Source organism: Ursus americanus, chromosome 22 (assembly GCF_024610735.1).
Source record: "Ursus americanus isolate L20-20 chromosome 22, mUrsAme1.1.p, whole genome shotgun sequence".
NCBI classification, from domain to species: domain Eukaryota; kingdom Metazoa; phylum Chordata; class Mammalia; order Carnivora; family Ursidae; genus Ursus; species Ursus americanus.
This window is the reverse complement of record NC_142148.1, coordinates 41,185,290-41,207,873: the sequence shown is the minus strand read 5'-3', so window position 1 is coordinate 41,207,873 and position 22,584 is coordinate 41,185,290. Positions and strand designations below refer to the sequence as shown.

Below are 22,584 nucleotides of genomic sequence, written 5' to 3'. Positions count from 1 at the left end.
ACAAGTAACTCGAATAGTCTGTACTCAGTTGTACCACCCCTAAAAATGGGTGCAATCACATCCACCCTCCACTCCTTGTGCACCTTCTGGCCCTTCGATCCTAATTCCTCCGTTTGCTGAAGAAAATCCTTTCTGGTACTGAATGCCATCTCTTTGAAGATTAGAGCTCGTCCTCTCCGGGCTGACCCCCAGCCGAACTTGTCCTCACATCCTGGGCCTGTAGGCACCGCTGCTTGGGGGAAGTTAGTGGGTTTAAATAAGGCATTCCTCCCGGCTGTTGGCGGGTTGCGCAACAGCGCTCAGGGTGACACCCACAGCCACCTCGGCCCGCCGAGATTCAGTGGCGCAGGCTCGGCACGGCCGGGATTCGAACCTTCCGCAGCCTGTCTGGACAGAGCCGGCCCCAAGGCGCGACTGCTAGAGGCGCCGCGGGCCTGGAGTGGGCGGGGCCGACCGGCAACCCCCTCCCCTTTGGCGGGGCGTTTCGGCCCCGCCCCGCCCCCCGCGCAGGGCCAAGAGCCGCACCGCTCGACCCCGCCCCTCCCCGGCCCCGCCCCCCGCGGATCCCCGCAGCTCCTCCCCTCACCCATTGGCCGAGGCGGAGACCCTCCTCTCCGCCCAATGGCCGCCGCCACGGCTCGGCCGCCTGCACTCTGACTGGCCAGCGACCCTCGGAGTGGCGGGACGTGGGCCAATGGGGAGAGGCGGCTCGATGAATGGCTGGCCCGGGTGGGGAAGGCAGGAGGCGGCGATCCCGGCGGAGGGGGCCGTTCGCCAGCTCCGAGGCAGAAAGTGCCACGACTCCACACGCGCGCACGCAGCCAGCGAGCGGCCGGAGCGGACGGCGGACGGGGCGGACGGCGTCGGGGTCGCGGCGCCTACAGCTGCTCGGGGGCGGCTTCTTGGCGGAGGCTCGGCCGGCTCCTCATTCCCGGTTCCGCGGCAGCGGCGGCTCCTGCCCTTTCCCTCTCCCTCCCGCGTCTCCGGCTGCAGGTAAGAAACTTGGCTGGGCCCTGCAGCAGCGGCGGCGGCGGCGGCGGCGCGCGGGCCGGGCCGTCGGGGCGCCGGGGCCGGAGCCGGCCGCGCCGCGAGTGACACGTCTCATTGGCGGCCCCTCCCCCGGCGGCGCCGCCCGCCGCCTGCAGTCGCTGCGGCCGCCGACCCTCGGGGTCGGGTCGGGCCCCGGGGGGCGTGTGCCGGGCGAACCCCGTGCAGGGGCGGTGGCCGAGCGCGCCCCGCGGTGTGGACCTCACGCCCCTCGCTGTCGGAGGGGGGAAACCTGCGGCGGTCCGGCGGCGCGACGTGGCGACCCCTCCCTCCCAGCGGGCCGTCGGGCCGGCCCGCACGCTCCGAAGTTGGGCTAAGAAAGTTGGCGGCGGGGCGGGGCGGCGCACAGCTGGCGGAGGAAGGGGTTAAGTTTCGGGAAGCGGCCGGATGACGTTGCCGGGCTGGAGTCCGGGCTGGAGGGTTGGGGGGGCGGGCGGAAGGCGGCGGGGGCCGGCCGGGGGGAGGAGGGCGGGATTGAATGGGGGGCCCGCAGGCCGAGCACGCCCGCCAGAAGGCTGCGGCCTGGAGGCGCTTCCGGGGGGGCGGGCGGCCCCCGACAGGCGGCCCTGGGATTCGGGGCTGCGGGGGACGCCGTGCGAGGACCGGGGCCGTCCGGGGTCCGGACGCCGGGCGGCCGCGGTGGCAACTTCCCGGAGTGCGGGCGGCGGCTCCCTGCTCCCCCTGGCGGCGGGGCCAGGGGCACCGTTTCCCCGGCTGGGCCGCGCGGAGCCCGGCGCGAGGCACCCAGAGGGGTGACGGGGCCACCCGGGCCGTGCCCGCCCCCCCCCACACCCCGCGCCACGATGAATGGGCCAGCGGTGCCAGGCCCAGGCGGAAGCGGGCACCTCCGGCCCGGCCGGCCAAGCGCTCTGGCACCCGGCCTGGCGCCCGCCCCGGCCCGCCGGGCTCCCTAGTGAGCGAGGGAGGACGGGCTGGGGTGCGCGCTTCCAGTAGGGCGTCCGGGAAGCGTCAGGGACCCTCCTAGATTACCGATCATAGATGGTTGCTCATTGTGGTGCAACGGTTAAGGGAGTGGGCTTTTGAAATCCCGGCAGCATACAGGGTGACCTGGGCCAAGCTGTCTCACTCTGGGTGTCCGCTTTCCCGTCTGAAAAACGGGGCTGCGAATTATTTCTAATTAGAAGAAAAGCTGTGAAGACCCAGCACGCGTAGGGAATAGCCAACAAGTGTTGTCTGTTACTGCTGGGATGAGTTTTTAGGGACTTGCGGGGCACGAGGGGGAGGTGGAGTCCGGTTCTGCTTTCAGCCGGGGGCTCACAGAAGTCCGAAGGTCTGGATTCCACTCCCAGCCCTCACTTAGAGACCCTCTGCGCAACTCCCTTAACCTCTCTGAACCTGGGTTTCCTTATCTGTAACCTGGAGATACACCACCCACTCGCAGTAGGGTCAGGGCAGCCTTCCCAGCAAGCGCTGGGAAAAACTAGGACCTTGTGCAAACAGAAGGCAGTTTGGCAATAACTCCTGGAGGTCGGAGGTCAGCAGAGACTGGGAAGCACCAAGGAAATGAAACTTTGAAGGGTGCTTGGGAGCCTCCCATCTCACTGCTTGCTTGCTTACTGTGCTGAAACCTGCAGGGTGGGGCACGTGGATGGTATTTTTTGGAGTTTGGGGAAGTGGGACCATTAGGGCCTCAACATTCTAGGCTAGAGATCTCTTTAGAACTCTGGCTGCTGAGTGTTTCTGGAGACTCAGGTCTTCTTTCCAGCACTCTCAGGAGGGACAGCTGCACGTTTTATATCCACGACACAGCTGGGGACCATTCTCCTATTGACTCTACCTCCCTCCTCACACTTTCCTTCTGTGCTTGCTCTTTTTAACTTCCCCCTAATCTGACACCAGAGAAGTCTTGGTGATCCTGCAGCATGCTGCTTATGGTGGTGATGTCTCATTTACTTTTATGAACTTTCTAAAGGTCAGCCCCACTATGGGCTGCCAACCTGTTTCCTTTCCAGAAAAGTTTCCGGTTCTGAGGTCCTGGAGATGCCACTTCCCTCTCTATTTACACAAGGGAGGAAAAAGTGGGGGCATACCTCCCACTAGGCTGTTTTCCCTTTACTGGGAGCAGTGCACACGTGGCTTGCAGGGCAGCTGGGATAGGGACAAGAAAGGTGTCTGGGGTTTGGAAACAGGATGTTCAGTGGGTAGAACCATAGGCACCATGCTATAACAGGACTCCTTTCTGTCGTTGTTAGGAATCAGCCTCTGAACATCTGAAAAGAGATGAGTTAGTGTGGTGCTTCGGTGCATGGATACTTTTTGGTGATGGGAGAGTTTTCGATAAATCCTGAATCACTGAGTCACATTGAGCAGTTAAGCTCTTCGCTGAAATGATCCCTAAGTCGACAGGCTACAATAAGTATACAGTACCAAATTCTGTCTAAGTGTTTGAATGGAAATGATTTAATTGGAAAATTGGTTTGTTACATAATAAGGACACCTTTTAAAAGTGTCAGGACCCCAGACTCTTATTTGTTCTTTTATCTCTGGGGACTTTTACTAATGAATGATACTGAGGCAGGGACTCAGAAGTTCTTTTGAGACTGTGTATTTTTGTTTGCTAAAGTCTTGTTTCAGGAGGTTTGAAAAAATAATGGCCAGTCAGAATTAGGAAGGTAGAGACTGTGCTATCCAGCTGTACATCCGGGGCCTATAGTAGTAGTTAAGGCCTAGCCTGTAACACGATAAATGTTGACCAAGTGAGGACCTGTTAAGATTCTTGTTAGTTAGCCTGCTACTTCATTGGACAACTCCAGCTGAGCTCAGTTTGAGAATCAGAGTTCACAACTTGAACGCATATCTAAACCTTGCAGCAGTCCCATTCTATAGAATAGGTATGGTTGTTCCCATTCCGTGGATGGGAACATGGAGGCCCAGCAGGTCAGGTGGTGGTCAGGCCAGTTCCTGTGGTCCAGCTGCTGGGCAGTGTGGGCGTGGCCTTCTGAATGTTCACCCACAGGGCCCGATAATTCCACATTTGCTGGGATAGTAACTACCTAAGAGAGGATGTGGAGCTAGAAGATCGAAATTAAGAGCTTCAGAGGAAGAAAGGTGCACAGCCAATTGAAAACGTATTCAGTGCAAGAAGGCATTTTTCATCTCTTTAGCAAATGTCTCCTGTGTGCTGGGCCTTCAAACGCTATAAATATAAATGAGTGAGACCTGTTTCTTGTGTGAAGAAACTATCGTCTAGAACTCTGTTGGCCAATACAGTAGCCACATAGAGCTGCTTAAGCTTAAAACAAGTACAATCAAGTAAAATTAAAAAATTGTTTCTTAGTCATACTAGCCGTATTTCACATGCTCAGTCCCCGTGTGTTTGCCGTGCAGATTTAGATGGTTTCCATTATCACCGAGAGTTCTCCTGGACAGTGCTGATCTAGAGATAGCTGGAATTCTTTTTTTCTTATTTTTTTTAAGAGTTCAAGGTAGTTGGAATTCTTGAAACATTCAAGTCTCCGTTCTTGATCATTTAGAAATATTATGTTGCCCATTTTATATGTCAAAAACAGTTGACGAGTGGCAGTTCACGGGCTTCGTCCTAGTAAGATATCACCCTTAGAAAGCATTGATTTCTGCCTCTTTGTCTGCATCGAAAATTGCATACCAAGAGAGTAAACGGGCGGGGGAGCTGCACAGATAGCGGCCCTACCCCGGGGGAAATTCTTACCCTAGTATCAACAGCATCAGAATGGTCAGCCGTACCAAAGCCAAATAGGTATTGGGCAGACAGCATATGGCTTGTAGGGTAAGTTAATATTTAATTCTAAGGGAGAGCCTGGGCAAGAGGGCCATCCAGCATTTTAGAAAATTAACTCCGGGACTTCCTAGGAGGCTGTTTTCTTAGGCAGAGGAGACGTGCAACCCGACTCCCACATCTAAAAACCAGACACGTCTGGGGCGCCCGGGTGGCTCAGTCAGTTAAGCATCTGACTTCAGCTCAGGTCATGATCTCAGGGTCCTGGTATAGAGCCCCTCATTGGGCTCCCTGCTCAGCGGGGAGCCTGCTTCTCCCTCTCCCTCTGCCACTCCTCCTGCCCACTCGTGCATGTGCACACTCTGTCTCTCTGAAAAAAAATCTTTTCAAAAAACAAACTAAAAACCAGACATATCTAATGTGTTTTCCTTAAGTGCCGTGAGTGACCTGTGTATCCCACTGTCTAGCAATGGGAAGCAACTTTGATTTATGAAGAAAGTTTTGTAATTTCTAAATTTGATTATTTTGGCAAGATTGGAACAGCTGCTGGTCCTTAAACCTTACACGTAGCAGTGTCTTGATGTTTTCATACTTGGCTGACATAAGTTGTTTCCCGGGTCATTTGCACGGCTCTGTTATACTCTATACATCTTTGAAAGGGTCACTGGATAGTATTTGGGAAGACTTGAATTCTTGGCTGTACTAGTGGACTTATCTTAGTCCTCCATGTAGAATAAGCAAAGTTAACAAAAAACCCAGAATAGAGGGCAGCTGCTTACTCTCTTTTTGGTCAGAGAAGGTTCACTAAGATTGTTCTGGAAGTTATCAGCTATTTATAGTGATAATGACTGTCATCTGCTGGCTAAAAAGTTGGAAGAAAAGACCATCTTAAACTGAACCCTTTAATTCCAGGCCCTAACCCTGGTCAAGGTGTGAGTGGACCAGGTCTGTTTTAGGCTGTCTTGAGGCTGCTTCCAGGATGGTGCCCTGCATGGACTGAGCTTGGCCTCCACACACAAGACTTGTTTGGCTGCCCTCATATCATTAAACAACTAACCCACCTTTGAAAGGAGAATTTTTTCGTTAAAAGTCTAGCTCTGGGGGTTCTTTCGGGGAGAGTGGGAATGGGTGAGCACAGCAGGTCTGCTTTCTTGCATGGCAGCCATGGCCTTGGTCATCCTCTCTGGGCAGGGCCTGTGGCTCTCATTCTCCAACATCCGATCCTGGTTTACATTATGTGCTTGGTGTTGGCAGTCCCCGAGGGAGCGCTGTCTACTCCGGCATCTGAGAGCGGAGAGGAGTTGGAGGGCATCCAAGTGTGACCTGAGTGGTCATCATTGTCTCCTACTGAGCTGCAGGAGGGGGCAGAGGGAGAGCCAGTCGTTGGGGTTCTAGTCCCAGAAATAAGTGGTGGTGTGAGCTTGGACCGGACTTTATCCTTTCTGGGCTTCAGTTTCCTGTTGGTGTAAAACGAAACTAGGCCAGATGGCCACATCTTTCAGGCCACAAACTTTGATTTATCCTTAAGTCCTTGCTTTCTCATTCTTGTATCCTGTACAACAGCAAACCTCCCCATTCAAAATAGAGCAAGAATGCAGCCGTTCCACTGGTACCACCCTGGTCCAAACCTCTCTCCTCTCTTTCGTGGGTTACTTCACTAGCTCTGAGGTGTCCCTGCTTTTGCCCTCACCCTCTGCCTTCTAGTCTGTTCCCAGAGCAGATCATATCACTTCTCTGTTCCAGACCCTCCTTGGTCAGAGTCTTTACAGTGGCCTCCAAGGGCCCTGCTTTCACTTTGGCTTCACTCCTGCCATTGTATCCTCTGCTTCAGTCACGCTGGCCTCCTGTTTCTCAGGGGTGCGTTTGCCTCAGGGCCTTTGCACATGCTGTTGCTGTCCATGGGACACTGTTTCTTAGATGGCCACATGGCTTGCTCCCCCATCTTCTTCAGGTTGGTGAAGTGTTATCTCCCTGACTACCCTACTACGGTGACAGCCCCTAGCAACCCCCCCCCCATCCCTGCTCCCCGTCCCACTTCTCTGTATTGCTTTCTCTTTGTTATCGCCAGCCAGACCTGTTGCATACGTGACTGACTTTGTCTGCTCTGCCGATGCAGGGATGTGTCTGTTCTCTTTCCCTGAGGTATCCCTAATGCCTGGGATACTGCCTGGCACACGGTGGATGCCCATCCTCACCGAGCTAACGGGGAGAGGAATTTCTAGCGCTCGTTTTCTATGAGTATATTATCGTTTAGCCTGAAGTAGTCAGGGTTCCTAGAGCATCAGATATAAACGCAAAAAACGTATCACGAAGCCAAGTGGTTTTTGGATTCCCTCCAGCCTTGCTCCAGTTGAGACGGTGACAGTAACATTCGTGGAGGACCGCTGTCGAATGAGGATGATCCTGCTCTGCCCAGAGAGCCCAGGGGTTCGAAGTGGTCCTTAGTGGGAGGCCTGGGCGTTCTGTTTCTCGCAGGTGCCACGAGCCTCCAGGCCAGTTACATTACTCTCAGCACTCCTCGCCTGTCCACAGCCCACTGTCCACGTCAGGGCGCATCGCCGGGGCTGGGCCCTTCCCAGCTGCTCACAGTTCCAGGAGGAGAGCACGCAGCGAGCACCCTCGAACTCCTTCTGTGCCTGATGAGCATTAGGGGGGGTTGGAGAATAACTGAGTGTATCAGCGACAGCACGCTCGCCAGGAAAGAAAATGTTATTTTTGCTTTGAACAATGTGCTGGCTCTCTCCGAGAAGAGCTAGATTTTGTGTTTAGTGAGTGTTCCTTAGTGGTAGGAGGAAAATTCTTTTCTTGTAGTTGGCATTTTATTCTCTCTTTTAGTCAGCCTTCGAGGAGCACAGGAGTTGAGGAGATGAGTCTCCTGCCTCCCGCACGGCGTTCGCTGTCCTCGGAGGACTTGGCGCGGGGAGGCCAGGGGAGGCGGGAGGAGCTGGTCGATGCAGGTGATCTGGTTGGTATGAGTCCATTCCTGGCCTATCCCCATCCTTTTGTTTCTCCTCCACTCTTAATGCTTTTGCTTTTGGACAAAGAAATGAAAAGTTGGGGGCGCCTGGGTGGCACAGCAGTTAAGCGTCTGCCTTCGGCTCAGGGCGTGATCCCGGCGTTCTGGGATCGAGCCCCACATCAGGCTCCTCTGCTATGAGCCTGCTTCTTCCTCTCCCACTCCCCCTGCTTGTGTTCCCTCTCTCGCTGGCTGTCTCTCTCTCTGTGGAATAAATAAATAAAATCTTTAAAAAAAAAGAAAAGAAAAGAAAAGTTGATCCTGGATTCCTTGCCCTTTGTGATGGGAGCATCTGGCCTACTCATTTTCTCTGGAAGGGTGAAGACGCTTGTTCTGCCCGAAGCCCAGGTGGTAGGTTTCTCTGGAACTTCTCATTCAGCCGTTAAAATGTACCACTCGACATCATCCGAACTGCTTTCTTTTCAGTTAAGACTCCTCCTGAATAGGGATTAGACGTAGCCTTATTTCTGTCAAATACACTTTCATTTCTTTCTGCTTTCTAGTTATTTGTAGTAAGTAGGAAAAGAACTAGGAATTTTCAGAATTTAGTAGCAGTCACAGCGATTGAGGAAATGAAGGAGTCAGTGCCAGAGAATAAATGAATTACTGACCCCCTTAAGGAAGGCTTACGGTGGCATGTCAAGGGACAGTGGAAAGGTCAACTTGAGCCACGACTCTGAAGCCCAGCCACTGTTTTCTGTGTCAACTTGTTTCCCGCCTAAGTTGGGAGCTTATGAACTTGGAGACTTATTCTGAACTGTTGGATTTTTAAAAGTCAACCCGGAGGGCAGCACAGTGGGCGTGGCCATGGATTGCAAGGTTAGGGCCGGAGGTGACTGCCTTCCTGGCCCGTGGCCCCAACCACCCACCTCTTCAGTAGGAGCAGTTCTACAATGCCCGTGAGAGGGCTGGGGGGTGGCAGCAGTGACAGGGCCACAGATGGCTCCGGGGACCAAAGATGCTCTGCCTTCAAGTTCCGTGTGATGCAGTTTCCCACCAGAGCAGGCATATATATTTTTAAACTCTTTACTAAAGTAAACTGCATACAGAGAAAAGTGCTCTGTTGTGAGTCTGCATCCCAGTTGTAAACTGCCACAAACCGGTCACCCTGTTTAACCAGCGTATCAAGAAATATTATCCCCCAGCAAGTTCTCTTCTGCCCTCTCCGGCTGCTGCCCATCCCCAAGGACGTGCTGGCTCCTGGCACACGGATTCGCTTCATCGTGTTTGAACTCGAGGTAGAAAGGGAATCATGCGTCCCGTGCTGTCTTGGGCTTTCATGGGACGTGGAGGGTGGGAGTGCTCTGTGCTGTCGGCCTCGTGGTGGTTCACCGTCATTGTTGCCTGCCACTTGGCTTGTGAGTCTTGCACCAGTGCCCCTTTCACTCTGCATGGGTACTTGCACAGTTTCTAATTGGGGGCTCCTGTTATAATATGGTAGAAATGACATGATATGATGAAATATAAAGTCCTGCCCCTCACTGCAGTGACCACTTATCCATATGGCTGTTGGGTCTGTCCCTGGGAGTGGGATTGCAAGCCTCAAGGAGGCATATGCTCAGCTTTAGAAGAGAAGCTAGCCAGACTTTTTCCTAAGGTGCAGGAACTCATTTATACTCCACCGGCAGGACCGGAGGGCTCGGAATATGTTATACAATGGCCGACTTTAAGAAGGAAGCAGAAGGCAGTTTGAGTTACCATCATTATTAGCAAGAAATAACTCACTCACCGTCCTTCCCCCTTTGTCACGGAGATGGGAACATTTGGCCATGGAATTCGTTAATCCAAGTTGGGCCTTTGCAAAAGGCTGGTGAAAGAGGGTCAGTTCTGTTGCCCATGAGCAAAGGCTACCTCTTCACCACAAATGTGAGTGGAAGGACAGCTCCTCTTCGCAGCTCCTCTTCGTGAAATGAAGGGAGAGCCTCGATCTGGGGACTGAGTTATCAGATCCCCACCCCCAGGTTAATGTAGTGCGCGTTGGAGTATTAAGGGGATTTCTTAAAAACAAAGGAGCCAACAGTCGAGTACCAGGTGTCATTCAGCCCTGACCCCCACATTTCTAATCTGGAGATCCTCCCACCTCCTGAGATCCGTATGCAGAGCCCAGGTCAGTGGTGCAGGGACACCCTGCACATTCCCTCCCCTCTTCTTGGGATGGATGTCTATCCAGGTCTGGATTTGGACGTCTATCTAGCAGCACCACCAGCCCTGCCGTCGCATAGCAAGGATGATCACCTTTTTCTTTTAAGAGCTTGGTTGGCTGGGGCTTCATTTGGCCAGGAATGCCAAACATCAGTGTCTTGGTACAACAGTGCCAAATGTCAGTAGCCCCAAGAAGTGAGGGGCCACTGTGTTCTGATGATTGGGTGGTCTGGATCACCTTCTGATGGGGTGAGGGGGCGCACGGGGCAGGTGCTACATAACAGATAAAAAGCACCTTCTGAAAAGCATGGACTGGCTTGGAAGGTATTTATATAGTGTAATTGATACACAATATTCTATTTCATGTGTACAACAGTGATTTGTATACATTGAGAACTGATCACAGGATAAGTTCAGTTACTGTCTGTCACCGTGCAAAGTTGGTACAATATTATTGACTGTATTCCCCATGCTGTATATTACATCCCTATGCCTTAATTTATTTTATAACTGGATGTTTGTCCGTCTAGATTCTCTTCACCCATTTTACCTCCCCCCATTCACAGCCTCCCTCCCCTCTGGTAACCCCACTCTGTTCTCTGTAACTGAATCTGGATTTGGTTTGGGTTGTTCATTTTTGTGTTTTAGATTATGACTTATAAGTGAAATCATGTGGTATTTGTCTTTCTCTGTCTGGCTTATCTCATTCAGTGTAATATCCTCAAGGTGTGACCATGTTGTTGCAACCGGCAAGATGTCATTCTTTTCTTTGCTTGAGTAATACTCTGGTGAGAGTGTGTGTGTGTGTATGAAGTATACCATCTTTTTTTTGTCCATTCATCTAACTATGGACACTTCGGTTATTTACTCTTGGGAGATGGTGAGGAGGCCAAAACCTCAGTGACAGGAGTGATCTTGGACAGTAAGCCGCCGCAAGGACATTTGGCAAACCGGGCAAACTCTGAATTTTGATGGTCTCTCTGGGGAGAGGGGGCAGTACGATGGAGGAGCCTGCCCCTTGGAGCTGGAACCACAGAGCTGCTACACCTCCGGGGTGGAGGTGACCCAGAAAGAAGCCCATTCCGCGCCTGAGAACTTGTACTCGCAAGTTGTGCCTCATGCAGCTCCCGGGACCTAAGTGCAAGGAAATTCTCCAACCAATTTTAAAGTGATTTTAGAGTTGCCCTGGACAGCTAGTGCTCCGGGGCCATCCTGCAAGTGAGCAGATGAGCAGATCTTCGAAGGACTGCCCCTTTATTCCACGCGTAGTGAATCCCTGCGTGTAATTTTCACAGGAAAGTGAGCAGTCCCTAGTCAAGAATAAGTAAACCCAAGGAATGCAGAGTGCCATGAATGAGGACCAGCAGCAACAGATCTGTGAAAATACGAGACCGTGGAGGGGTTGACTCAGATTGTTAACAATGCTCACCATACTTCAAGTAATAGACAAGATCGAAAATACATACAAGGAAAGGAAACTATAAAAGGACCCAGCAAATTTTTAAAAAGAAGCAGGAGCAACCTCTAGACATGAGCAGCTCAATAATTATAACGAAAACGCCAGCAGATTGAAGAGAAAAAGTGAACTGAAAGAGCCGAAGAGAATGAACAGATTTCATCTTTGAGAACCAAATAGATGAATAATTTCTAAGACCAATTAAGAATCAGGGAGAATAGACTGAGAAGCGTGTCTCGTTGGGGTTCGAGGAGAGGAGAGACTGTGGACCAGAGCCAGTATGGGACGAGAGGATGCCTGCGGGCTTTACGGAATGGATGAGGTACCCATCCAAAAAAGGAAAAAACACCCCTATGTAGACAGTGTAGTGATATAGGAACCAAAGCGGGAAAAAGGTCAAAAATCAAAAAACCCAGATCACTTTTAAGGCAAAAACCAAGACAGGTAATTAGTGACAGACCCTTGCTAAAGGAAATTCCGGAGGATGCTCTTGGAGGGCAAGTAATGGCAAATGGGAAGAGTAAGCTGTGTAAGCAAGGAGTAAAGAAGGTGGTAAGTATTTGGACCACGCTAAACACATGTAAAAGAATAATAGTAACGTTTGGCGGAGGGGTGGTGGCTGTAAAAGGGGTAGGGTTAAATACATCAAAACAGTATAACATTGAAGGCAAAAAGGGTAATGGAGTTCGTGGAGGGGGTAGACTTGTTTAACTTTAACTTGGCGAACCCTGCATGTTCTTTTTTAAAGGTAATTACTAAAGAATGGAAACTGTATTCTGTAAAGTAGAGGGGGGCAAAATGGAATGATTTTTTTTTTTAAAGAGATAAGAAAGGACAGATGGGAAAATAGCACAAAATAGATTATAGATTTGAGCTCAAATATATCAGCATTCATATTTAGTATAAATTGATTAAATATGCAGTTAAAACATAAAGATATCATTTGGGTTTTAAAAATCCACTCTTGTGCTTGTCCATACAGGACACAGGTTAAAAATAAAAGGATAGAAGATGTATTATAGAAAGTCTATTAAAAGAAAACTGGTATGGGGGCGCCTGGATGGCTCAGTCAGTGGAGTGTACGACTCTGATCTCAGGTTCGTGAGTTCAAGCCCTGCACTGGGCATAAGGATTGTTAATACAAAAAAGAAAGAAAAGAAAAGAAAGAGAAAAAAAAGGAAGAAAGGAAAAAAAAAGAAAACTGGTGTTGTATTATTGGTATATAAAAGAGCCTTTGACACATACATACAAAGTATTACAGAGAGAAAGTGCACTTCATAACAATCAAAGTTTAATTTGGCTTAAAGATAAGCCAGTTTTAACTTTGAGTGCATCTTACTAACTTAATCACAAAGTACGTAAAACAAAAATTGGTGGAACTATAAGAAGTGGTCAAATCTATAATCATGGTAAAGACTTTTAGCACATCCTGTCAGTAATTGAGAGCTAAGCAGACAAAAATCAATATGATTAGGACTTTGAACAAAAGACTATATATAGTCTATGACTATATATAAATAAAACACTGTAGCCAACTAATACACATTTGGCTTCAGAATTTCAAAGAGTAGTCCTTTCTGGGGCCTTAAAGTAAATCTCAATGAAAATCAAAGGTTTGGGATTATATAGAGCTGGTAGTCTAACCACAGTTTAGTTAAGCTGGGAATATGAATAAAAAGAAATAGAAAATCTCCACATATTTGGAACTTTTGTAAAAGTATGCTTTTAGCATTTATTTATAAGTCAATAAAACGGAAAATTGAGTGGTAATGAAAATAGTACACATCAAACTTTGTAGGATGTGGCTAAAGTATTATTTATAGGGAAATGTGTACCTTTAATTACATACATCAGGAAAGATGAAAAGTAGTGAGCTATAAGTAAGAAGCATCTTCCTTTAGAAGTTATGAAAGACAAAATAAACTGAAACCAGTCGGAAGAAAGTATGGATGAGAAGTAATGAATGAAACTGAAACCAAATAAGTTCATAGATGAATCCAGCAAAGCCAAAATTTCATTCTCAGAAAAGATGAGCAATGTCGACAAATATCAGGCAAAATTGATCAAGAAAAAGGCACAGATCCTCTCAAGAGTGTAAAATGGGACTTTACTACTAATGTAGTAGACACTAAAAAGGTAAGTGGTTAGAATGTACAACTTGTGCTAAATAAAAATAAATGAAATAAAACCAGTGTCGTAGATGTTTATTAAAAATACCTGAAGGATCCCGAAGAGGGGGCTATACCACACATCATGCGTAGAAGACCTGGTTTTTTTTTTTTTTTTTTTGCATCTCCACATGGGAAGAGTTTTGCAAGTTGTGACAACATAAATAAATTTCTAGGAAAATGTAACTTCTCCACACTGAACCAAGAAGAGAACCAAGAACCTGAAATAAACAAAGGATATCTACAAAGAGCAAACATCACACTAACCAGCAGGACACCGAAATCTTCCCCTTTGAGATAAGGAAAAACAGGATGGCTGCTGTCATTCTTTCTCTTTGGTTCTGTGTTGGAGGGAAAATTCAAGGAAAAGTGAAGCCAAAAATGGGAAGATTGGGGAGAAAGGAACAAAACCATGATCCATAGGCAGGATGCTTATGTATGTAGAAAATATTTTTTAAAATCTAAGGAGGCGTCCCTAGAATTAAGGAAGATGCTGGGGGGCGAAGTCGCCCTACAGAAATCTATTACGTTTCTGGATACCAGCACCAAACAGAAGGAAACGGAGACTGCATTTGCAATAGTGGGAAAACTATGAAGAACCAAGAAATAACTCTTTCCAAAAGCATGTAAGTCCTCACAGTGTGCATTATTTTCCTCTGCCAGGATACCCGTGTGTTTCTGTTTGGATGTGGTCCTTACGGCCGTATAAATGCGCGACTCCTATCCGGATGGGATATTTCGTAAAGCCTTCATTCATCGCGCACTTGGGAGTGTCAATGTGCTGGGGTTTGCTTGGATACAGTGTGGAAGAGACTGGTCCCTGCTTTCTGGGAGCCTGATGTCTGGCCCACTAAGAATTTTTTCGTGGGCCAGCACATCTTAACTGTCATCATTTTGAGAAGTCAGGGTTCTGGATTACTACCTTAGAGGCATGTTGCCTTCATCGATGAAGTGAAGCCTGTGAGCTCTAGGAAGATTTAGGCCTTTTGAAGTACCTACTTTTCCAAAGACTGTTATTTTGGAGAAACACAAAAACATGTCAATTCTTTCTTTTTTTCCTTAGGCGTAGAAATTGAATCTGAACTAGCCGATGAATAAGCAAAGGCTTATAATAGAATACATTTCTATTTTTAGTGTTTCATCTTTCTTTAAAATGAGTAGCATTGTTTTTTTAGAGTGGGAGTTAGTTGTTTCCATTCTCTTAAAACATGAAATAAATTATTTCAGAATATATTGTTTAGCAACCGAATTTTCTCTTAGTTTCTCTAGGTTAAAAAAAAAAATCAGAGATTACACTTGTAATTTAGATGAGGTGATCTGAAAACCCTCTGCTGCGGAGTTTTAGAAATGTTAAAGTTAATAAACATTCTCTAGAAAAACATAGCTGAGCTTATAAGCTAGTAGTAAGAGAGATTGCCGGAGGCTGTAAATGGAGGGCGAAGGTAATGACAGGGGCCTAGAAGTAAGCCGACCCTGGGTGTGGGTGGAGTCTTGTCCGCTGGAGTCACCTGGGTCTTTGGCTGTCGTGACCTGGTGGGAGGTTTCGTTGAGGCGGGGAATGGGACCTGAGCCTCCCCTCACCCTCCCATGTGAAACCTGCTCCCATGAAGGGCCGCACCCTCAAGGGAAAGGCAGACTAGTGGCCGGGGGAGATGACCCAGGAGCTTATCTGTTTTGTCCTGGGGGCAGAGGAGGCCATCAGTGTCCCTGAGAATCTATTTACCGGAAGCCCGTCCTTGTGTAGAAATTAGTCCGTGGCGCTGCTTTCTGAGGGCCTGGTTGAAGCAGAGATTAAACTGCTCTGAGACAAGCCCACAGCCCAGCCCAGCCAGGATTGCCTCTGATAAAGTCCCACCAAAGATGTGATACAAAATCACTATTAAAGGTATAAAAGTAGATGTTGAGAAACATTCATGGAAAAAATAACACCAGGACAAAAAATAGGCCAACTTGAATACAAAGAGGTTATTCAAAGGGCTGATTATGGAGCTGGTTAGATTCAGCTGAAGAGACTGTTGGTGAAGTGGAACGTATATCCGAGGAGTTTTCCTGAGTGGCAGCACAGAGAACTTGAGGTCTGATTAGGAATTCTGCCACAAAGAAGGAGCAAGAACATTTTCAAAGAGCAAAGTGGCCCAGGGTTTTCCAGAATTTGTGAAAAATGTGGGCCCTCAATCTCAGAATGCGCAATGATCCTGAATAAGATAAAGATACACACCTAAAAATATTTTGTTGAATCCGTAGGACCCCAAAGATGAATCTTAGAATGTTACGAGAGATTTTTTTAAAGGTGTCATAAAGGAACAACAAATCAATAGCATGTTTCCCGATAACAGACTCCTCCGTCCCCACCAGAAAGAGCCCGAAGACAGGAAGACATAAAATAATGTCTCCAAAGTGGTGAGAGGAAAGGACTGTCAGCCCAGAATTTTGTACTCCGTTAATCCATCCATGAAGAGTGCAGGTGGAATGGAGACATTATTGCAGGGCTGTGAGGACTTGAGAAAGTTGATCCAGAATTGATGATTACTGAAATAGCTGGTCAAGGATGTACTTCGGAAAGACCCCAAAAGAAGGGGGTGAGCTGCAGGAAGCAGTGGTCAGCAAATAAATTGGTAAACATTTAGGGAATGCAAACATGAGCTGTCTGAGGAAAAACAAGGAGTAGTTCTGCGGTGTGTGATGGAGAAGGGGGTGGTGTGCCAGGTTGGAAAAGGGGCTCATGTCTTGGAAGGGCACCAGACTTCAGGCCTCCTCCAGTTCTGCTACTGTTGGGGGAGTGGCTGGAGGCCTTGGTGAAATCAGGTCAAGTATGTGTGTTAGGAAAATGGAAGGGTCAAAAACATCTTAATTAGGGGCGCCTGGGTGGCTCAATCAATTAAGCGTCTGCCTTTGGCTCAGGTCATGATCTTGGGGTCCCGGGATCGAGCCCCACATCAGGCTCCCTGCTCAGCAGGGACTCTGCTTCTCCCTCTCCCTCTGCCCCTCCCCCCCACTCATGCCCACTCGCACTCTCTCTCTCTCTCAAATAAATAAAATCTTTAAAAAATTTTTAATTATAAGTTTATTAGTCACTAAAAAAATAATAAGTAAAAGTAGCGTGTATTTCCAAACACCATAGAGGAAAAGGAGATAAAACCTAAATAGTCCAATAGGATGCAAAAATAAAGGGGGTGGGGGCAGAATAAGCAAAGAAGGAAGGATTATAAATAGGAATGACAAAATAAAGGTTTAAATGAGTCCAGTTATATAGAAAATCACAATAGGCGTTGATGAATTAAACCTACCAGTTAAAAAGACAAATTGCTACACTGGTCTTAAAATAAAATCCAGCTTTATGCTATTTTTAAGAGTTCTACTTAAAATATACGAACACAGAAAGGTTGAAAGTGAAGAATAGAAAATGATTCTAGGCCAATATTAACCTCCCAAAAGTTGGTATAACTTTTTAAATAATCAGACAAACTAGACTTTCTTGAGGGAAAAATTTTGTTCATTATTAGGGATAAAGAAGGTCACTATATAATAGGGGGGAAATAGCAGACACTGTATCAGGAAGATGTAACACTACTGATCTGATGTTCACCTAATGAGATGGCCTTCGAATAAAGCCCAAATTGACAGATTCCCAGGAGAAACCAGTAAGTCCATGATCATGATGGGAAATGTTTAAAGCTCTCAGTAGCTATTAGATTGAGCTGGCAAAAAACATGGTTCTATAAAACATTATTAAGCTCAAACGAAGGATACACGTAGACCCCTCCGCTCCATGGAGTACACACGTATTTATAAAAATTGACCACAATCTAGCAAAATATACCAAATACCGTAATCTAAGTCAGTATGTTGAGCCTCAAAATCAATTTAATTGATTACGAAAAACCTGTTCAAGTATTTCAATGGTGTGGAAAATACTGGTGCATCTATGTACTAGTATTGAGTTATTTCATGAAAGCTCTGTTATTTATATGTTGTGTGTGTGTGTGTATATATATACATATATATATATACACATATATATATACACACACACACGCACGCAGACATACACACACATACACAAATGCTAATGCGTATGTTTCCCTGTCCTGGGTCATGGAAAAAATTATTAATATGTCTGGATCCTGGTTAGAAGTCTGAAAGCTTTGTCCTGTATCACACAGAACAGATTCTCTGATGACAGCACGGTTAAATGAGGAAGTATCAATGATAATTCAGAGCCCCAAGTGTTAGGGTAAGGACACTGCCACCTCACGAGTCTAAGAGATCCTGTGGCAATGAGAAAATGCAGCTGAACAGTCGTGACAATAGCGCGTGTACTGCAGCTTGTAGGATGAGGCCACAGCAGTACTTAGAGGGGAAGTTTATTGCCTTAAGTATTTGCTACAAGAAAAAAGAAAGGCCTGAAGATTCATAAATGTCCATGTCAGGAAGTTAGAAAGAACAGAATAAACCAATAGAAATGAGAGGAAGGCATAATGAAAGTTCATTATGTGTGCTGGCTCACAAACCTGAAAGCTGGGTCTGGAATCATCACTGAAATGGAGTCAACAATTTACAACAGCCAAGACCTGCAAACAACCTAGGTGTGCATGGACAGATGAGTGGATAAAGAAGCTGGGTCACACACACACTTGCACACACACTCACGTGCACATGCGCACAATGGGATATTATGCATCCATAAAAAAGGAAACCTTGCCATTTGCAACAACATAGAGGACGTCGAGGGCATTATGCTAAGGGAAACAAGGCAGAGGAAGACAAGCCCATCTGATCTCACTTACATGTGAAATCTAAAAAAAACCCAAAACCAGTTTCCTAGAAAAAGAGATGACGTGTAGTTACCATGGGCGGGGGGAGGGGGAATTGCAGCATAGGGGGTCAGAAGGTACAGATGCCCTCTTACAACATAAGTCAGTATGATGACTAACATCGCTGTGTGTGGCATGTCTGAAAGTTGTCAAGAGAGTAGAAGCTCTCCTCACAAGGAAAAAAAATGTTTTTCCTTTTTTTTTCTGTCTTGTTTTGTGTCTGTATGAGATGATGGATATTAACTGAACTTGGTGTGGTAATCATTTATATGTGTGTGTGTGTGTGTGTGTGTGTGTCAAGGCATTGTGCTGTACACCTTAAACTTACACAGTTCTGTGTGTCCTATCTCAATAAAACTGAGTGGAAAAATGAAATTAAATTAGCACTTAAAAATCAGCTCTCTACCCCCCTCCCCCCCACCGCCAAGAACAGATCTGGAAACACCAGATCTTGACAGTTTTACAGGCAGGTTCTACCAAACCCACAAAGAACCGGGGGAAGGGGACCCTCCTTATTAGCTCATTTTATGAGCCGAGAGTGACCTTGCTACCAAGATCACATAAGAACAGGGTCATGAGAATGACCCCTGATTTTTCTCACAAGCACACAGGCAAATCTCACATTAAAAAAAAAAAAAAGTGAACAAACCAAATCTAGTGATATATTAAAAGAGAAAAGGCCCAACGTCAAGAAGCGTTTATGCCATCCGAACCATCTGTGAGTTCACATTAGAATATATATTATTGTGATTCAACCCATTTCAGATTAGAGAAAATGTCAAATGATGAAGAAAAAGCATTTGCTAACATTCAGTACCCAATTATTGAAGAAGAGGAAAAGGTAACTAGGAATTCAAGATAGCTTAACTTGACGTCTCTACCAAAAAACCTATGGTCCACATGGCATCTGATAGAAGTGGAGGTACAGAGATGAGCCCAGTCGGCCCCCCTCCAAGCCTGATGAACACTGCTTTCAGAGTCCTGTGACACAACAGCTGGGGTGGTAGGAAATGGATGGTCACAGTATTTTTCACAATATTTAGAAACCTGTAGGAGATGGGGGACGCTTGGGTGGCTCAGTCGGTTAAGCATCTGACTCTTGATTTTGGCTCAAGTCATGATCTCAGGGTCCTGAGATGGAGCCCTGTGTCCAATTCCGCACTGGGCATGAAGCCTGCTTAAGATTCTCTTGCCCCCCCCCCATTCCTCCCCCCTTCTCACGCTCTCCTCTCTTTAAAAAAAAAACAAAAAACTTAGGAGATAGTCCTGATGTGGCTGTATCTGCTAGGGTCTCTGATTTATTGTCACTCTGTTTTAGTTCTGTACTTTCCTGGTTGGTCACCTTGTGCGTAGAAAGTGCATCTGGAGACTTGCTCTCTTGGACACCCGCCCCGCACATCCCTGCCCCACGCATCTCCGTGCACCTGCACGTGGCCCACAGCAGAGCAGTTGCTTAGCAATGAGACCCGGCCCCAGGGGATGCTGTTGGGGGTCTCTTCACAAACTGTCTCCAAATCCCAATTGCCAAATTGGCCTGAACTGGCCAATGTGGATTGGGTGGGTTGGGCCACACGAACTAGCAGATGTTTACCATGTCTAAAGAACTGAGGGCTTCTACTCACATTTCCTCCTGAATCCTTACCCCCAAGGAACAGAAGAAGAGCCATTCTCTCAGGTCCCTCAAGGTGGGTCAGTGAGTTTCAGCCGGCAGAGCCTGGGAGTGGTCCCCGAGCCTCCAGGTGGCCACCTGCTTCCTTCCCTCCCAGGGCCTCAGCCTTTCTGCGCTACGCTCTGAAGCGTACTGGCAATAATAAGCAAAAGCACATAGTTCATAGACGTGTCCCGAAGCAACAGAACATAGGTTCTTTGTGGTCAGGGCATATAAGATGTGGAGATTTCGGAAGCAAAGCCCAGAATGCTGGTCTCGAGAGCAGGCGTGGGAGGCATCCCCAGCTTTCTCACGCCTGTGAGGCTGGGCTCTCTCCGTGCTGTTTCTGCCCCACCCAAGCCAACTGCAGAGCGGCTGGACGGCTGGCTTTCCCTTAGCTTTCCTTGCATTTGTGCTGATATGGCCCTCGCCGTACATGTTTCAGTATATTACTTCTCAAGACTAGGGCTTTTCATTTTCCTGTGAAAGATTTCTTTTAAAGAAATTCTAACTCAGGAATTAGTGGGAATAGGATTTCTTTTTAGAGCAGCCCGTTCTGCAGAACTTGGAAGACACATTGTGCTGCCATCAAGCATACATTTGTGTGTGCGGCGGAGGAAGAATATTCTCCCCAGCTAGCTTTTCTCGAGTCTCTGCTCCCAACAGAGGATATATTTTTGTATCCCATATTGGCCTAACTTGAGGAAGATTCAAGGCGATTTTTTCAACCCTGGCTCTTCTGCCTCCACCACAAGGCTGCCCCGATCCCACAGTGCTCAGTGGGAAACAGAGCCTGCTTTGTAGGAGTCTGGGGACCGCGTCGCGCGGGGACCCTGCTGCAGCTCCCTGGGAGACGGCCCTTTGAGGGTACAGTTGTTGAGAAGCCACTTGGGGCTTATCGAGTGACCCAGGCCCCTGGCGTCATGCTGCCTCGGAAGAGGGGGAGTGTGTCAGAGGACTTTTGTCATCAGAATAGATGACTACAGTGATTGGAATGTAGTGTCTGTACCTGGATGTGTCTGTGTTGGCAGTTTTGAAGAGGTCCTTGTGAGGACCCAGTTTGAGTTGGTGGACGCCCACCAAGAAATGGAAGCTGACCATAGAACGTTCCAAGCCTTCTTGTCCCTGCCCTTCCATCCACTGGATTCCTCTAGGGCTGAGCAGGGTGCAGTTTCCTTTCTGATACCTCATTTATGAGTGTGTTCCTGGAAGGGCTCATTTGGGACAGCCTGTCTTGAGGGCGCCTGGCAGTGGCTCACACAGTCAGAACCCATGGCCAAGGGTCAGAATCCACTTGCCCAGGATTCGAAGGCTTCATGGATCCACCTCGCACTTGACCCGTGGAGGTTATGGCTGTGATAAAGAGGCTCCCCCCCCCCCCACCCCGGTCCTGCAGCCCCAGGATGAAAGTCTGGGAGAAGTAATGTTAACAGCCACAGCTGGCGGGGGGGGGGGGTACGGTCAGGGGAACGCGTGCTGTGGAGGTTTTGTCAGGAGCCCCTTAAACTCTGTTCCAGCAAGGGGCTTATTTAGAAAGCCACAGTGAAATTGTGTGTGTGTGTGTGTGCTGTGATGAGAATGATTCTTCTTTGAACCTAATGCTGAGACATTTAAAACAGTCTCTTCTCAGGCCCTTCTTTAAAATGCCCTATGGTCAGAATTTGGATTTTGTGATTTTTGAGAAATTCCCACTCTCTTGCCCTCCTCCACTTCCCATGGAGAAGGAATCTCAACTGACAGGCCTGGACCTGGCCTACCCCAAGGTCTAGAGATTTGGGGGGCGGGAGTCATGCCAGGAAGGGGGCCTGTTAACCTCTCTCCTGCTCCCTCCACCCTCTTTCCACTTTCACTTACCCGCCTTCTTACACTTGCATTTTGTTCACTAATTCCATCATCGTTCCTCTTTAGGGGGCCTAGGATCTGTGTAGAGGACTGGGAATGGGATAGTAGCATCAACATTAGTTGATAAAAGATGAGTGCATCCAAAGAAGTAAGCCTCTTTGGGTTCCTCACTGAAGTCGGACCCAGCCTGGGCTGGCAGCCAGAAAGCCGTGGACTCTAGTCCATGGGCAGTGAGAGGAGGTGGCTCATGCTCTTGGTTTGGAGAGTGTCATCAGGCAAAGGGCTCTCTCCCTGGGGTGAAGATTGGGTCTGGTGACACCATTTTCCCTCCCTCTTTGCAGCCTGCAGACATGAAATTCCAAACCTGGGGTCTTTTATTTGGTGTACTTTCTAAGATTTCCTGTTTCCTAATGTGCAAATTGCAAGTTCTGCCCCCCCGCTTTTTTTGTGTGAAGGCGGGAGGGGAAAAGGAGAGGGAATCTTAAGCAGGCTCCATGCCCAGCACTGAGCCCGCCTCACAACCCTGAGATCATGACCCGATCTGAAATCAAGAGTCCAACCCTCACCCGACTGAGCCACCTAGTACCCCGCAAGTTCTGTAACTCTTTAGGAACTATCCTGAAGGCCATTTTTTCTCAACAAATTTTTGATCACTTTTCAGGATTCTGAAGGTTTGTCTCTGACCCTGGGTCACTGTGTTTATCACAGCACTGGGGAAGGGAGACAACAGAGTAGA

The 22,584-nt window shown here is 48.0% G+C and overlaps 1 protein-coding gene across 3 annotated transcripts in view; it reads left to right on the top strand.

Moving 5' to 3' along the window:
* The first annotated feature begins 860 nt into the window (after nt 1-860).
* RRBP1 (ribosome binding protein 1) overlaps nt 861-22,584 on the top strand; it is a 62,289-nt gene continuing 40,565 nt past the window's right edge. For all 3 annotated transcript variants that reach the window (XM_087853761.1, XM_087853762.1, XM_045809444.2), the window contains exon 1: nt 861-993. The gene's annotated coding sequence lies outside the window, so the exon portion shown is untranslated. The remainder of the gene's footprint in view (nt 994-22,584) is intronic.